At 38.4% G+C, this 19,245-nt stretch overlaps 1 protein-coding gene across 1 annotated transcript in view; it reads right to left on the bottom strand.

Moving 5' to 3' along the window:
- ZNF518A (zinc finger protein 518A) overlaps positions 1–19,245 on the bottom strand; it is a 127,867-nt gene that overhangs the window by 65,469 nt on the left and 43,153 nt on the right. The window contains exon 2 of the mRNA XM_040361813.1: positions 3,178–3,262. The gene's annotated coding sequence lies outside the window, so the exon portion shown is untranslated. The remainder of the gene's footprint in view (positions 1–3,177; positions 3,263–19,245) is intronic.

The following is a 19,245-nucleotide window of genomic DNA, read 5'->3' as shown; positions in this document are numbered from 1 at the left end:
TATGAATTGAAATTATTGTTGGTTTTAAGAGTTAATGAATTGCAGCAGTGTAGTTTCACATGCAGCAGTAAATGTATGGTCTTTCCCTTTCAGAAGCCCAGTGGAAAACCCCTTTGGGTACCAGTAGAAATTATCACCGACTCATCCTTGGAATGGAAAAAGATCAGGGAATTTTGACCAACATCTAGGGCTCAGAACTGCTTAGGGAATCCTAAGAATAACTAAAGGCTTTCAGATCAAAATAATAATAATAAAGCAAATGTATTCACATGGAACTAGGTTCCCTTCAATTCAGAATTTTGTGGGATACAAGTTGGTAAACTATACAGAAGATGGTATATATTAATAAAAGATGGTAAACTATACAGTTCAGGATAGATGCAAAATCATCTATATCCTATTGTGCCACTAGAGGCAGTATTTCATGACCAGCAGTATGACCTCATTCTTTTCATACTTGCCAACATTTTTAAAGTAATCTACAAGGACACTTAACTGCCAAAAACAATGCAGCTCAAGCAAATTATATTTCATTGCATAAAGCTAAGTTTTTTATATATTTAATGTTTTCAGAAAACACTTCTCAGCCATGTGTAAAATGTATTTACATCATCAGGAGAAAAATTATTGTACACTGAATGAGATAAATAAGATGCAGTAACTTACAAGGTAAATAATTCAAACCTGGTAATCCAATAAGTTCTAATTGTAGGTAAACTTCATTATATTTTCAGCAGAATAGTAAAGCATTTTAGGGTCCTGTATACTCGGCAATCAAAAGCAGGTCTCTCTTACACTCACAAAGTGCTACCAGATTCAGAAGTAAAAAAGAACGTTTTCATCCAAATGTCTCAAAACATGCAACTAGTAATGAATTCCTTTTATTTTAAAATAAGCTTGACACTCCATCTAAATTAGATTAGACAACTGTATTATATTGCAACTTACTAGTTCTTGGATGTTGTGGCTGCATTCATTTATTTTTTTCCTTAATTTTTATCTAGTGATCCTGCCAGTAAAACACTTTCCATCCTTGGCTAATCTCTGGTTAAGTGGCATGGTTACCCTAGGACAGGATTACAGACCTACTTTTCTGCTCCTCATTTCCATAACTTATAGAGTAGATTGTCTGTAGACCTAACATAATTTCTGCTTTGAGTAACTTTAAGCAACTGAATTCCAGGTATGGCAATTTTTACATAGTCACATTGCTCCTGCTTGGACTAATGTAAGTATCCCAGATAGCAAGGATAACTTGCCACACATTTGTGGCAGTGTTGAATTGTAAGTCTGTTAACTTTCTGCACATTCTGACTGGCAAGTTGTACACAGAGCACTTGAAGCACAAGTTCTAGTTGACACTGTTCTAATTTGTAGCAAATTTGCATGGCAAGTTTCTAGCAAGAGCAAAGTTACAGTGGAGAGTCTACAGCAAGAGCTCTGCAAGTCTACAGCATGAAAATTCAGCCACAGTGACCCCTGTGGTGGGATGACTATGACACAACATAACAACCAGAACTTGCAGCAGACTTGCAAAATATTTGCAAAGAAAGTTGATCTGGAGTCATACAATAAGGACTTGCTGCAATTGTGCAACAAACTTGTTAAGCCTAGCAATAGCTTAGAAAGTCATTTTCAAACTTGCAGCACAATTGCTTGCTAACTGAGATGTATGTGCCATATCTGTGGGATCCCTGTGAGAGCTGGAAATTAATCTAGTAGACACTGTCACTACAGTCATTGTTGCTAGCCACAGTTAACATGATGAGTGGCTGCACTTCCGCTGACTGAACACAGGAGGGCACGCATTTAGCATGGACGCCATTTAGAGAATACATTGTATTTCACCGGCAAGGGAGATCACTGTATTAGCAGCACCTACTACAGTGATTTTCAGCTTCCACATGAATTGGTCAGGTATGGCACATACATATTTACATTGGTCCATGCTTAACCACTTCCCTCCCAGCCTATAGCAGAATGACAGCCGGGAAGTGGTTCAGTTACCCTGACTGGGCGTCATATGATGTCCAGCAGTATAACTGCCAGTGCGTGCATCGTGGAGATCGTTGCTGCGGCATGTCAGTCTGACACACTGCAACTCTGATCTAGGTAAAGAGTCTGACAGATTTCCCCTCTATTACTTTTCTGTACTTTTCTATTTATTTTCACTTTCAATGATAACAGTAAACACGACAAATAGAGAGGGTGAATCTCCCAAGCGGGGGGCACAGACAGCAATAAAAACTGACAAGCATTCTAATCCCTCTCCACTCTATCAAAAGCTACTAGTAGCTACTAGTTTTAGAAAACAGGAGGTTATCTTATATTTACATTTTTAACATTTCTTCAGGTGCTTCTTGGTTTTTGGAGTAGGCCAAAATGATGATGCCATGGGCATTTTTCCTTCCTTTATGGAGGAAGAAGAGGAGGAGGATTTTTCTCAGATAAGCACACCTTCTTGCATGCTTGCCTCATCTAAGGGCAGATGAATTCCAGAATGTAAATGCCATTTCCCCTTATTCAAGATGGCCACAGCTAGAAATGCTGGTGGGAGGGGTTCAAAGTGATTTCTTAAGATAAAATAAAGCATAAAGCATAGAGACATAGATGGATGGTTAAGTTTGCTTGAGTATTAAAAAATTATAAATTACATTTTCGGTTTGTGGTGCTCAGATAAAGTCAAGTTCCGCTTAAAACCTTTGCGCTTAAACCAAATTATAAAACCACATATAAAGAACATGTACCTTTCTGTTCCACTGTTTGACATTTTCTTCTGGTGCCTTAAAAAAATCTTGCTCAGTGCAGTTTATTCACCATTTACAGAAATATTCCACAGGGCTGAATGATTCCACATGTTAAACATAGTATGCATCTGTGTTATATGATTTAATGCATGCAGCTGAAGAAGAAGATCTCTCCCATCAGAAAATCGTGGACGGAAAAATGATCACATGGAGTGGGTAAACTAATGAAATCACATTAAGGATTAGTTTTTATATTAGATGCAGAGAGTTTAGAGATCAAACGTCTACAAACACAATTGACGGTATTTTTACTGGGATATTATAGAGCACACATTTTCAAATCACATGCACTTTTTGCTAAATACAATAAAAAAAAAAACATTAAAATGTTCAGACAATTTAGAATTTAGTGCTTAATGTTCAAACTTACATCTGCAATTTGAAGTCTAGTAGTTTTCCTCTGCACTTCCTGTGCCAACTGGTGGCGCTGTTGTTTTAGCTCAGATGTTAGTGTGCTAGAAAGTAAACATTATGAGGCTTGGTTAGAAAATCTAGAGAAAAACACATTTGTAAGTTGTCTATAACATAAGTGTTAGGTTTTGTTTTGTTTTCTAACCTTTGCTACAAAAAAATTAGAGAGCCAGCATCTGACTGATCACCAAGGGCTACAGTTTTAATTATGATTGCACTACTTAATGTATTTTTATTTGTATAGGGTGAATGCTCGATTCATAGATCATTATCATGTAATAAAATAACAAAAATAACAATGTGTCATTTCTAATTATTATGCTTTCAAACAGTTAAAGTTTAACTTAAATGTGACCTTGACAGATTCGGTATTAAAGTTCTAACCTAAATTTAACGACTAACAATTTACACAAAATGTATATCAAGCAAAGCTTTAATTTGTATTTTAAATACCTTTATGTTTTCCATTAACAATCATGTATTTTTAAATTAGGAATGTTTATAACTGTTGCTGCAATTTAATAATATATATATCTTTTTTTTAAATTAATAGCATGTGTTTGTTTTTTATTAGCTATTCTTCTTTTGGTTAGGAAAATTAAAAGCAAGGCTTAGGCCCTTTGTGGTTTCCTATTTTTCAGTTTTTAAGTGCATGTAGTTTTTTCCATATACACATTGCACAAAGAGATAGTTTATAAACTCAGTTTCTCAACATATGTGAAAGACAGATGGCAGTCAAGTCTAAGAGAGGGCTATAATTATCAGTCTCTATTCATTTTAATTTTTAAAGAGTGGTGGGTGGAGTAGTTTGTGCTGGCCTCTCCCTTAAACTAAGAAGAAGCAATCGTGTCTAGGAAAAATGAAAAAAAAAATGGCTGTGGAATGTGAAGAGTTGTAGGAACAGCTAAAAATAACCAACGCTGGTAAACCGGGAATGAAGACTGCTCAAAGCAAATGGGCTCAGCAGAGTGTAAGGAAACAAAGAAAAGACAAGGCTGGGAGGGAAAGCTAGGAAGTCACACAGACCGTTTATTAGTAAATAGGAAATCTTGGTGAGCAAGGTAGACTCAGGAAATTCCCAGCAATGCATTACAGACAAAAATTCTCATTGCTTTTTTTTTTTTAGTTATAGGATTGCAGGGCATGTTGGAACTAATATGAAAATTGCCAAGTTCTTACATGTATTATAGAAAGCAAAAAAAATACAGATTTTTTTTTTTAATGTCCCTTTAAGTTTATACATTCATGCATGCATTTTTGTAAACAAACACATACAATGACACAGTAAAGATGGCTGTGTAAGAGCATATATACGAAAAAAGAAATGTAAAATCACTAGGAAAATGATAGATATATATATATATATATATATATATATATATATATATATATATATATATATATATATATATATATATATATATATATATCTGAGTCGTAATCAATATATGCATACATGTTTATTTTTAATAAAAGCGAGTAATCATCAATATTTGAAATGTAAAATTATGGGCCAGATTCAGGAATTACGGCGGCGTAACGTATCCCCTTTACGTTACGCCGCCGCAAGTTTTCGGCGTAAGTGCCTGATTCACAAAGCACTTGCCTGTAAACTTGCGGCGTAACGTAAATCTGTCCGGCGCAAGCCCGCCTAATTCAAATGGGGTGTGCACCATTTAAATTAGGCGCGTTCCCGCGCCGAACGTTCTGCGCATGCTTCGTTTGGAAATTTCCCGCTGTGCTTTGCGCGAAATTACGGCGCCCCGACGTGTTTTTTGAACGGCGACGTGCGTAACGTACTTTCGTATTCCCGGACGTCTTACGCAAAAAAAAAAAAATTTAATTCGAAGCGGGAACGATGGCCATACTTTAACATGGATGGTGTAATTTTACACCATCTAAATAGCACACTTAACTTTACGACGTGAAAAACCGACGTAAGAGAATGCGACGAACGCGCGTACCTTCGTGGATCGCCGTAAACAGCTAATTTGCATACCCAACGCTGGAAAACGACGCAAACTCCACCCAGTGGCCGCCGGAAAATTACACCTACGATCCGAAGGCGTACGAAGCCGTACGCCTGTCGGATCTTTGCCAAAAGCCGTCGTATCTTGGTTTGAGGATTCCAAATCAAGATACGACGCGGCAAATCTTAAAATACGCCGGCGTATCAGTAGATATGCCGGCGTATTACTGCTGTGAATCTGGCCCTATATGTTTAGCAATGAGGCTTTCTACTATTAGAGTATGCATCTAGTATCTACTAGAAGTTAGCTTTCCAAAAACGAAAGTTAAACTATAATAACAGGTTAATCAGTAATAGAAATTATTACATTAACATCCAAACACGAATTAAAAATAAATGCTGTAATAAGTGTTCTTGTTATTTCAATTTAAAAGATATGGCCAAACTAAAATATTTGGATGGACTTGCGGTTTTTTTTTTCAACCAGACTAACTATGTTAATGAATGTAATCATTATGATGATTAAAACGATTAAACATACGAATGATTCTAAACATTCATAATAATAATTTGTTAATATTAATAATGATGTTAATAAACGTTCATATCGAGTCATGCTTTAACTAAGCCACAAATGTTACGTTACCTCTAAAAGTAAAAAAGGCTCAGTATCAAAATGTTTTAGTCTGTAGGGATCCCACCTATGCATTAGTATTTTTAACATTTTTATTCTAAATAACTAAAGAAAAATTCATTTATTTTCTATTTCTTCTATACTGTACTATGTTAATATTATTTAAAATTTGGAAGTTATTCTTTCTACTCCTATATTGCTGCTAAAATGGAAAAAAAAACATATTTAACTAAGAAATGACTCTTCCTCATGTCAAACATTTGCTCTGTGCTAGTCATGCTTCCTTTAACTTAATTTAAACAGTGAAACTGTCTGAGTTTGTAGTCAAACCAACACCCTGAAATAAAATTGACTACAGTGAGGTGATAAAAGAAACAATAGATTTCAACTTGGAGAGACACTGGGAAATAGGATAATAGTCTCAATCAGTTAATTAGCTGTGTAAATTTGTAAATAAGTCTGAAGTCATTATCTCTAGTGGCATTTTCCTTCATTGCAAATGTTTAAACAGTATTACCATTTGTTTGCTGAAATATTCAGCAAAGTATATTTAGCTCAACAAATCATGCAATTGATTTAGCCACTAATTAGTCCACAAAGGACCTTCAGGTAATTTTAAATTAACTGTACCTGTGATGTCTTTGATTTTTAATGATAAACTATACCAAATATTGAGTAAGTGTGCATCTTGCATTGCTATTGTAATGTTTGCTGAAAGTAATATTTGATGTAACATTCATATTTTGACTTGTCAGATAGTCCGTATTTTGATGAGGAAATTTCAGAAATCTGTAGACTTCATAGCGCAGAGCTGGCTTCATGGGGAGAGAATGTAAGGACATACCTTCCAAAACTAATCGTGTGCCACCCTTTCTGCTCAACCATATCCCTTATGTTGCATTTTGATTTTTTTCAGTCATTGTCTACAGCAAACTCTGTTCTATTTTTTTAGTACATTTGAAATAAATAAGTAAATGATCACTTGACAGAGTAGCGAACAGTCCTCGTACATGTAACAAAATTGGTACTTAAATGAGGAGTGGGAAATCAAAAGAAGAACTTGGCAATCGGGTTAGACCAGTGGTTCTCAACCTGGGGGTCGGGGCCCCCTTGGGGGTCAAATGATGATTTACCAGGGGTCACCTAATCCTGGGCTGTTCCTGAAGCCCGTATTCTTTTCCCAGCATTTTTATAGCCACCCAGCAGGGTATCCCTGGAGCTCACAGCTGCCCACTCAGCCTCTTCGCAGGCACCCATTCAGTTTACAGCATGGCTGGGGGGCAAAGATTAGAGGTCAGCTGACTGGTAAGGAATGTGAAGTGGGAGGGGCTGGAGGAGACCCCATCTCGCGATTTCAGGATAGGCGTCACTGCTACGAGACACCACAGGGCTGGAGACACAGTGAAGCCGGAGACAGTGAGTTACACTGCCTGCGATTATAGTTGCCAATTCAAGGACTCAGGGAGCGCTAAATGTCTGTGGGTTAGGGGCGTAAATTACTTGTCTTGCTTTGGGTGCTGACAACCCACGCTACGAAAATAATTTTACTGTTAGTGGTTCCCACAACTTGGGAAATTGAATCAAGGGGTCACGGCCCTAGAAGGTTGAGAACCATTGGGTTAGACCTTCCTCAAGGCCACGAGTGTGTACATGGGCATAAGCACATATAAACAGAGAGAGCTCACATTGAGCTAAAGACCAAGTATGAGATATCAATCTCATCATAAACATTGGGAGGTAGTGTCCAGACAACTATCCAGACAAACAGAATATGAAAAGAAAATACATGGATCCTGAGATCGTGTGTTCTATTTTTTTCAATTTTTTTTAACCAGTACATGTGCTAAACAACTGCTGAGATAAATCAGTTAAGATTTGGAGATACTGGGTTTGATAAAGGCAAACAGGCTGTTCACTTTGCAAGAGTTTTACCATAGCTTAGTAAATGATGTGAAAACAAAAAAACAAACAATATTTTTGCTTGCACATGATTAGATGATCAAAGTCCTCATTTACTAACCTAAGGGATAATTCACTTATTCAAAAGCTTATTTGAATTAATTAGATCAACCCCATTGCATGGTTTTCAGTCAATCTGAACAATAGATTTTTTACAGGGAGGAACATTAAAGAACAAAACTTAACCTTAGGAAACGCTTTTCTTAAATTAATCCCCCCGCCCTTTTTATTGCTGCTTCTGCCCCCCCCCCCCATTAGGGATCATTTCTGTCCTTTCCTTTCCCAGTAATGGTGGAATAAAAAGTGGAAACCACACCAAGGGGGAGGAGGACAACAAGGAAGACACATACAGCAGTCTAAAGCCTGGTACACACTAGGAGTTTTTTTCATTCAACCTAGGGTTCAACTGTCAGCTTCGGTCAAAGCCCCTGTACCAACTATGCAAAGTTAGTATAGCGATCTCCCCTGCTGAGCTGTTGTGTTCTGACAGGGGGAAAACCTCCCCACCAGAACACTTTGTTTAGAGCTCTTCGCCATTGCCTGAGAGCATTGAATGGGAGTCCGTTGGCTGTCGGTTTATGTCAGACAGACCGACAAACACGGACCGAATGTCACACAGTTTTTATTGCAACGGCCGATGTATTCCGACATTCAGCATGTCTGTACTTTACATACAAAGCATAAAAAAATTGATAAGGCAATACAACTTGGCAGTCTGCTACTCTCTTAATGACAGGGTGACATGCACACGGAGAGAAGGTCAGACCTGAAGGGCCTGGTATGGATTGGGGGGTCCCACAGCATTTTTCCTTCTGAATTTTCTATTGCTGCCATTCTTTTGTTTACAGCTGATGAGTCATCGGTTAAGGACACGGCATCTGGCATCCCGGCCCGCTCCTTAACCACTTGCTGACCAGCTCACATACATTTACGGCAGCAGGTTAGCTCGTTCCCGCAAATCGCTGTACCTGTACGTCGGCTCCTTTAAGAGCCATAGCAGGCCACCCGCGATTGCAGGCATGAGAGCCAGAACGGGGATTTGTGTGTCTAAACCAGTGTTTCTCAACTCCAGTCCTCAAGGCGCCCCAACAGGTCATGTTTTCAGGCTTTCCATTATTTTGCACAGGTGATTCGATCAGTTTCACTGCCTTAGTAATTACCACAGCTGTTTCAATTGAGGGAAATGCTGTCTAAACACACAAATTCCCGTTCTGACAGGGGAGGAGAGATAGATTTGCTGTTCCTAGTAATTACGAACAGCGATATGTCTCCTCCTCCAGTCAGTCCCATCCCCTCCTAGTTATAAACACTCACCAGGGAACACATTTAACCCCTTGATTGCCTCAGTGTTAACCCCTTCCCTGCCAGTGACATTTATATAGTAATCAGAGCTTAAAATGCCCACTGATCGCCATATAAATGTCAATGGTCCCAATAAAGCTTCAGAAGTGTCCAATCTGTCTGCCACAATGTCGCGAGCCTGCTAAAAATGGCTGATCTTTGCCATTACTAGTAAAAAAAATATGTAAAAGAATACATATTGGCCTAAACTGATTAAGAGTTTTTTCGTCTTTTTAGGCATACCAAAAAAGTCAAAAAAATTATTTTTCCAAAATTAGCGGTCTTTTTTTGTTTATAGCGCAAAAAATCAAAACTGCAGAGGTGATCAAATACCACCAAAAGAAAAAAACTATTTGTGGGGAAAAAAGGATGTCAATTTTATTTGGGTACAGCGTCACACAACCGCACAATTGTCAAAGCAACACAGTGCCGTATCACAAAAAATTACCTGGTCATTACCACTTAAGACCCGGACCAAAATGCAGCTAAAGGACATTGCCCCTTTTTGCGATTCGACACTGCGTCATTTTAACTGAGAATTGCGCGGTCGTGCGACGTGGCTCCCAAACAAAATTGGCGTCCTTTTTTCCCCACAAATAGAGCTTTCTTTTGGTGGTATTTGATCACCTCTGCGGTTTTTATTTTTTTGCGCTATAAACAAAAATAGAGTGACAATTTTAAAAAAATGCAATATTTTTTACTTTTTGCTATAATAAATATCCCCCAAAAATATATTAAAAAAAATTTCCTCAATTTAGGCCGATACATATTCTTCTACCTATTTTTGGTAAAAAAAAAAACGCAATAAGCGTTCATCGTTTGGTTTGCGCAAAATGTATAGCGTTTACAAAATAGGGGATAGTTTTATTGCATTTTTATTTTTATTTTATTTTTTTACTACTAATGGCGGCGATCAGCGATTTTTTTTGTGACTGCAACATTATGGCGGACACTTCAGACAATTTTGACACATTTTTGGGACCATTGTCCTTTTCACAGCAAAAAATGCATTTAAAATGCATTGTTTATTGTGAAAATGACAGTTGCAGTTTGGGAGTTAACCACAGGGGTTTATGTGTGACTGTAGGTTTGACGTCATCGATTGTGTCCCCCTATAAAAGGGATGACACGATCGATGCTGCCGCCACAGTGAAGCACAGGAAAGCCGTGTTTACACACGGCTCTCCCCGTTCTTCAGCTCCGGGGACCGATCGTGGAACTCCAGCAGCGATCGGGTCCCGCGGTCCCGGAGCTTCAGACCCCACGGCTGGGCTTAAAGGACAACGTACCTATACGTTGATGTGCCCAGCCGTGCCATTCTGCCGACGTATTTAGGCGTGAAGGAGTCCTTAAGGGGGTAAAAAAGGGAAAAATCTTCTGGAGCTGAAGTGGTTAAAAACCAGCTATTTTTCACACAAAATTTGAATCGGTCGACAATTTTGCGATCAATCTGAATTTGAATTGTTCCGAAAATTTGTTAGAAAATTTACAAATTTAACAACATTTTACTAATCAAAACGTAGTAACACATCTATCCAAAAATGAAACAAAAATCCTTCTGCACATGTCTAATTGAAACACAGAAGGAAAGTGTATGTGTAATTATATATATATATATATATATATATATATATATATATATATATATATATATATATATATATATATATATATATATATATATATAATATGACAGAGAGCCTTCCCTTATTGTTTTAAAAAAAAAAAATCCTAATTTTTTTATTAAGAGTAAGAGACAATAAATAACATGCCTTTTGTGAGAATTTTTTTTCCAGCTCTTTGTCTGTAAAAGGATCTTTCAAGACTAACCAAATTTAAATGTATGCCAAAGTGAAAAAGTGACAATGACAGGGATGGGGCAAATTGAAAACACTGCTACTGCCATCTTCTGCGGCCTTATACGACAGAATTAAAGATATAGAACTTATGGAAAAACTGGCGGCGATAAACTAGAAGCACATAACCAAATATAGGAGTTGTGGCATCTTAGAGTGGACCCGTCCTAAAACATCCTATTTTTGAGTTAATTTACATCTTAGCTTGTAGCTGACCGTGAAGGTTCTAACAACTTGCAGCACTTCCTTTTTTTCTTTTTGTATTTTTTCTTCAGAGTTTTTTTTACCCTCATTTCATGGTTTATTTACTGCCAGAGGTACTATATTCTACTTTTTGTATTTACCAAACCCTAAATGCCAGCTCACCATGTATTGAGTCCAGTTTATTCCTTTTACATTAATGCTGATGGAGATATATGTTGGAGATTTACTTTAAATCTGAATTGTTTATATGCTGAGTCTCAACTTCATCTTGTTCACATGTGTACAATACAATAATGTGCTTCTGAAATTCTATACACCCCGTTTGCACTTTGTTTCTATAATCTTTAATAAAAATTATTATTATTAATATATAAAAGTTATTGATGGTAAAAAAAAAAAAAAAAAAAACCTTGCTACTTTTGAAAACAAAGTGGTTCAAAAGCCAAAGTTTTTTTTACCTTCATGCATTCTATCCATTAAGGTAAAAATCATTTTGTCTCAAAGATTTCCCCCAGCCCCTCCTTATACATGCTTGAGCCCATTCTCAATTTAGTGCTATGCATGAGAACAGTGGCTCCCTAGGCTCTCTCTCCCTCCTCACTGGGCAGACTGATAGCAGAAGGAACCATTGGCTGCTGCTGCTGTCAAATCCTGTGACATGGGAGCGGGGGGCGGTCTATTGACACAGGCCGCAAGTCTGTGTCAATAAACGCAGACCGGCCTGCTCGGAAATGAGCCCGCATGAGTGCCCCAATAGGAAGTGGCTTTCTATGGGAGCACTTGCCGGGGAGGAGGATCCAGGCGTGCCAGCGGTGAAGCCCACAAGAGGTGGATTGGGGCCGCTCTGTGCAAGATCATTGCACAGAGTAGATAAGTATAACATGTGTATTAATATATTAAACAACGAAGCTTCAATATCACTTAAAAAAAAAAAAAAAGCACCCAGACGTTGTTCCAATTAAATGACTAGACTTCTTGCCTCCAGCGTTTCCATAAGGAACGAGAATGAGGATATCAGCCTCATGGCCAAGTTGGTATAATCTCCCCCTCCTCCCTCATACTGGTTTTGGGGAGACGGTAGAAAAAAAAATATCTGTTCTTTTGTTTTATGATGATTATTTCATAGCATATTTTGAGGTGGCTTGTCGAGAGAGTATCATGGGTGCAAGTTAAAAGACACCTGTATACATTCCTGCAAAACCCACTGTACCGTGAAGCATGTTTATGGAATTTTGTTATATTCCTTTAATGTTCACATGTCTCAAACTTCAATAAAACATTGGAAAATAAAAAATAAGTGCAGTAAACAGGGCGCTTTTGACGAAGAGTTTGGGGGCTTAGAAAGAAGCGGAGTTCAGCTTTAAGGACCTATTTTTTAAAATCATTTGAATCATATGTTAATCATTCAAAGCACGGCTAGCAGTGCTATAGCTTATTACAAATTTATATAACTCTTACTTTTGCTACACAGCATGGTCTGCATGCAAATGTGAAAAAAATCTGAATAAAGGCCTGTGGAATGAAAAATTATTTATAACCAAATTCTATCTTTAGATGTGGTAACCACATCGTTACAAAAGACACAAGTCCAGCAAATTCAACCAATAGAAAAATGAATAAACAAATTGAAAACCTGCATATACAGAACCCCAAGTCCACATATAATGTAAAAAAAATGGGGAAAAAAAACATTTTAAAGTATTGTGCAATTTACTTCATAAGGAAAAATGAATTTCTGATAAAATATTCCCTGGATATTACGTACAAATATTAATGTTATTTCCTAATATATACTAGAATACAATATTTTTCATCATAAGGGTTGATTCACATGAGCATGCCTGAGTGTTGACAAGGCATTTTTCCGCATATTGTGATAATTTGCTCAAGCATTGTAGGCAAAATGGGAAATCACATGATCATGTTATTCTTTCCTAGAACTAGGGCACTGAAAACACTTGTCAGCACTTGTAACAAGCATTTCTGTGCGTTTAATAAGTAGCAGAGTGACAGGAGGTGAAAGGTCTAAAGAAAATGTCATGGGCCTTTAACCAGTAAACCTAAGAAATACACAGGTGCCATTTGCTGACTTGATTTTGAAAATGCTAGGTTGACTGACTATTCTTTGACTATTACTTGTTCATCCCCAGTTAGAATAAACCAACACAAATCTGCTGCGCTAGGTATAAATCAAATAAAATTGTACAGAATACCTACAAATTAGCTGCTAGCACAATATTGCTGGACAACAACATAAATGTAATGCCCTGTACACACGCTCGGTTCGTTTGACGAACCGATCGTGTGTGGGCCCCATCGTTCTTTCCCCATCAGTGAAGAAAAATAGAACATGTTTTAAATTTTCCTTATGGTTAAAAAAACGATAGAAAAAAACGATCGTCTGTGGGGAAATCCATCGGTCAAAAATCCACGCATGCTCAGAATCAAGTCGACGCATGCTCAGAAGCATTGAACTTAATTTTTCTCAGCACGTTGTGGTGTTTTACGTCACCACGTTGGACACAATCAGATTTTTAACCGATGGTGTGTAGGCAAGACTGATGAAAGTCAGCTTCATCGGTTTTCATCAGACGAACCGATCGTGTGTACTGGGCATTAGAGGTGATAACGGTGCAGCGCTAAAAAAAAATATGTATAATATAATATTTACAAATTAAAACATTCATAAATAGTCCATCTCAGCAAGAATCCATATATAGGGGGTTATTTATTTACTAAAGGAAAATCCACTTTGCACTACAAGTGCAGAGTGCACTTGAAATTGCACTGAAGGTGCACTCGCTGTAGATATGAGGGGGACATGCAAGGAAAATAAAAAACAGCATTTTAACTTGCACATGATTGGATGATGAAATCAGCAGAGCTTCTTCTCATTTCAGATCTACCCCTCAGATTTACAGCGAGTGCACTTTCAGTGTAATTTCAATTGCACTTTGCACTTGCAGTGCAAAGTGGATTTGCCTTTTGTAAATAACCCCCATAGTGTCCAGAGGTGGTAATTATACTATAGTGCAACTATCGTAAGGGTCAAGAGACCATCACCAACACCCCAATCACGCTGCCTCTTGGGCTGGGTTCACACTGATGCCTCTTAGGCAGGGAAACCAGCATCCAATTCGCATGACATGAGAGTGTGACTGGCACTCAATAGAGCCGGTTCACACATCTCCTGGCGCAGGTCCTGTGCTTCTTTGGCTCGGTTTCCAGTCTGAATTCAGGCAAAAATTTGGGCTGGGTTTGTCCCTGAAACGGAGAACAGGGTTGCACCGGACCTCTGCTGTGAGACGCGTCCGCACACAATGTGAACCCAGCCTAACCCCCCAGTATAGACCTCCATAACAAAGGTAAAGTATGCAGTGGAAAGCAATCCAGTGAGATCTCCAGTATTAATAATACACCTCTAGGACTCTCAGACGTCTCCACCAAGGCTTTATCAATCTCCCCTGCTGCCACTTTCAGCCATGTCTCCTCTCTACTTCCTCCCAACTGATGGGAGGAGGAAGAGAGGCTACATTGCTTGAAGTGGCATCAGAGGAGATTGATGAAGCCTTGGTGGAGAGTCCTAGGGGGGGATTATTGATACAGGAGATCTCACTGGATTGCTTTCCACTGCGTATTTGACCTTTGCTATGACAATCTATACTGGCGAGTAAGAGGCAGTGTGATCAGATGTTGGTGATGCTCTCTTCACGCTTACGATACGTAGTTGCACTATAGTATCATTACCTCCTCTGGACACTATATGTGGACTCTTGCCAATATGGACTTTTTATGAATGTTTTAATATTTAGAGATTATATTTTAGCGCTGCACCATTATCACCTCTCACAGAAACCCAAAAAAGCTACAGTCTTTATCAAATAATAGAGTCAGCATTAAACCCACTCGTCTTTAAAGCACACCTGTCAGCAAGGCCACTTTAATTCTACAAGCTAAAAAGGGCCCAGATGGCCCACTATATTAAGGGTTGGTTCTAGCCTTAAGCATACACAAGCACTGGATCACCAAGCCTAACAACTCAGTACTTCTTGGAACAGATGTCCTGATTGGCTAATTCATTTTACCGTTTTCTATTTATAAAAATTGTAACAAGAGAGGTATGAGATTTTAAAAATTACCAAAACACAACAAAAATTCAACGTATCTAGTATATTAACTGTCAGTCACTTTATAGTAGGCAAGTAGGCATCACTTTAGCCAGTCACACAGATGTTTACATTTTCTGGAAGCAGACATGTTCGCATTTTATTGACAATATACCCTGAAGAACTGAACAGTCTTTCGCACGGAACAGATGTTGCCGATACACAAAGAATTGTCTGCACCAAAACTGCTTAGGACAGGAAAACTATGGTTATTTTTGCCCCCTTCCCCTGATGGAGCCTGATGCATCCTCCTGCTCCACAGATGCAAAGGTACCTCAATCCAATGGGTGCAGTTTTCTCGCATCCAGCAGGGTAAGTCTCACTGTCCAGGCTGTCTGGTGACGTCAAGAATTTTGATCGATCAAAAATATTAATCGAGGAATTAAGCTTTAATTTCCCCAGCCCTAATATATACATACACACACACAATATATATACATACATACATACATACATACATACATACATACACACATATACACACACACAAAAAAAATATTGAAAACAAAAACAAAAAAATCAGTATGTCATCATATAATATCCATACGGTAAATGGAAAAAATGCAGTAGATTCCAATTCTCTACATGTTCTACATACAATGGCTTCATCGGGAGACTTTTTATCATCAGGTATTGCATATATGATCACCAAGAATTAAAAATAGTAGGTCTTAGACAAAAATATCAATTAACATATGAAACAAGACATTATTTGAATAATCCATCACATATACACCAAACAATTCATACATCTCATATATGTATAAGCCTGTACATCATCCCAGAGTCATCGTATGGCATAATAAATAATGTGGAATGTATGTTCTTTTGCTAAAACTGTTATCAAGCTGTTATGGGTAAAGTTCCACTTAAAAGTAGTCATCCCAGTAGAAATTCTATGGGCTGTCTATTTCAATTTAAATAAATCAAAGCACCAAGATTAGCAGTTCTAGTTATGGTCAATGTGGAGGCAAGTGTAGTTCACATGTTACACATCCATTCTGAAATACTGAATTAAGAAGATCAATGGAGTTCTCCTATAAGTTATAATGCAAGTTTTAAGTTTTAGATACTGAAAGGTTTAGTCAACAAATGTGGACTTGCTGCTTAGCAGATTTAGAAGTGCTCTCTTGGTGTCCATTAAGCCTGCCCTATCTCTGCAATATTCATGACAATGCAGATTGCATTCAGAAGAATCTGTCCTTACTTGGGATAGAGTTAAATGAAGTGTGTAGCTTCAGAAGCATAGATGTACATTTACTTTTCTTGCTCATGCGTCCTCTAAGCAAAAGGGAGCTGGAGAAAAAGCGAAACACTTCCTGTATGGAAGAGCACGTAACTCACTCCGTGTAACAGTGCTGGGCCAATCTGTGTTATCTTAGAGGGAATTCAAAGCCCAGTGTAAAACTACAACTCCAGAGCCTTGTAACTTAAAGAAGTCATTCCCTTTACTCCTGGTGGCTGAATAAGGCAGAGGGGTGTGAAAGGAAGGTATTTGCATCTGTAGAAGTCTACATTAAAGTGAACTGTTGCTTTGTCCTTTAATGGCAAGACACAGATTCTCTGTAAGGTCTGGTTAGAAATGCGGCAACATATTCACCAGACTTTCCCCAAGTCCCTAAGCCCTTGAGTTCCATCTTACACATGAGGAAGAACTTTAGGTCTGATTTACAACTGGTGCTATATGCTCATGGTCCCTTTTTTGTTCTGCCAATATACACCTGCTTCAAGTTCAGCTAGAGTTGCTGCTTCTTTGCCACATTATTTGCCGTGTGGACTAAGTTCCCTGTTATGATGTATTACTTTTGGTGCAGGAAACCTTATATGTGAAGCCTCTTGCCAGGCCAATCCCACTGAAGAGATTATTACTAAAGAAAGGGTGTGCCCACTATGCAGTCACGTTAAATAGAAGCATATAGCTAAGCATGCCAAAAGTCCCTAAAAGGACCAACAACCAACTCCCCTTTCTGCTACCTAGACAGCTGATGTTCCCAGTTGCTAGGAAATCAGCCACTTTATATCTGGTAAAGGGAAGGCTTGATATTGCTTATACGTTATAAGCTGTCATGACCTTCTTCATGTGGGGCTTTGCATTATAAACCCCCTTTATGAGGGGGCTCTTGAACCACCTAAGGACCGAGCCTCTTTCTGAGATTTGGTATTTACAAGTTAAAAACATTTTTTTTTTGCTCGAAAATTACTTAGAACCCCAAAACATCATATATATTTTTTTCTTACACCCTAGAGAATAAAATGGCGGTCGTTGCAATACTTTTTGTCACACCGTATTTGCGCAGCGGTCCTACAAGCGCACTCTTTTTGGAAAAAATAAACTTTTTTAATTAAAAAAATAACAATAAAGTTAGCCCATTTTTTTTATATTGTGAAAGATCATGTTACCCTGAGTAAATTGATACCCAACATGTCACACTTCAGAGTTGCGCCCGCTCGTGGAATGGCGACAAACTTTTACCCTTAAAAAGCTCCATAGGCGACGTTTAAAAAAAAAAATTCTACAGGTTGCACGTTTTGAGTTACGGAGGAGGTCTAATGAGCTCTAAAAAAAGATAAAATGAAATGTCATTTGAAAAAATAAAATAAAAAAATGTCCCTTTAAGAGCTATGGGCGGAAGTCACTCTTGACATCGCTTCCACCCTGCAATGATATGGAGACGGGTGGGGGCCATCTTCCCCTCACTCGTCTCCATACCATACAGGGGACAGAACACAATCGCCTCCACCGCTGCTGGCAGCTCTGGTAATCTGCCGCAGAGACCACTTTTACCTTGAAGTGAACTGCCCGCTCTTAAAGAGGATACCGGGGCTATGGTAGCTAGCTGCTACCATAACAACGGTGGGTGGTCCAGAAGTGGTTAAGCTGCAGATATTGGGCATCAGGACCAACTGAGTTGAGATGGTGTGCCTACTGACTCTTAGGCCTCGTACACACGATAGGTTAAACAGAGGACAACGGTCTAATGGACTGTTTTCATTGGTCAAAACCGATCGTGTGTGGGCCCCATAGGTCATTTAACCATCGGTTAAAAAAAAAGCCAACTTGCTTTAAATTTAACCGATGGATTCCTAACCGATGGGAAAAAAAAATCGTTAGTAAGCACAACCATCGGTTAAAAATCCACGCATGCTCAGAATCAAGTCGACGCATGCTTGGAAGCATTGAACTTCGTTTTTTCAGCACGTCGTCGTGTTTTACGTCACCGCATTCTGACACGATCGTTTTTTTAACCGATGGTGTGTAGGTGCGACGGACCATCAGTCAGCTTCATCGGTTAACCGATGACAATGGTCCATCAGACCGTTCTCATCGGATGGACTGATCGTGTGTACGAGGCTTGACAGACATTGCTTTGAACATGCATGTATTTACTTGGCACCTTCCACTTACTGTATTGTTCAAAATAATTGACTACACATTGATTGGTTTCTTCATACTTTAATGTTCCAAATTTATATTCCCAAAGTTTACCCCCTATCCAAAAATTTGCTAATCTTTTTCTGCTTTGTCACTGGTATAAAGAGCAACAAGGTCCAACCCTTTGTTTTGTCTTTTAGAAAGTTACTGTTTTTACCAGTTTCTAGTTTGCAGTACCTTATCTTTGAAGAGGCAATTCCCCACCCCCATTACCACAGCTGCAACACTGCCATTCAAGTATGTTCTTTGACTCCAACCCCTTTTTGTAGATAATTGATCACAGAATTTGTGTCTATTTTTCTTTTCTTGGCTTACCCAGTCACATTTTCCTTCTAGGATTTGTGAAAAAGAATTAACTAAGTAACTGAGAAGCTGACAACTAATCTCTAGGCATGTAAAGACTTGTAGTATAAAAAATGCCAAACCTGGCAAAGTGGACAACTGACAGAGCAACAAATGAGGGCT

This window comes from Rana temporaria, chromosome 8, assembly GCF_905171775.1.
Source record: "Rana temporaria chromosome 8, aRanTem1.1, whole genome shotgun sequence".
Classification (NCBI taxonomy): domain Eukaryota; kingdom Metazoa; phylum Chordata; class Amphibia; order Anura; family Ranidae; genus Rana; species Rana temporaria.
This window is presented reverse-complemented; position numbering and strand designations above follow the sequence as displayed.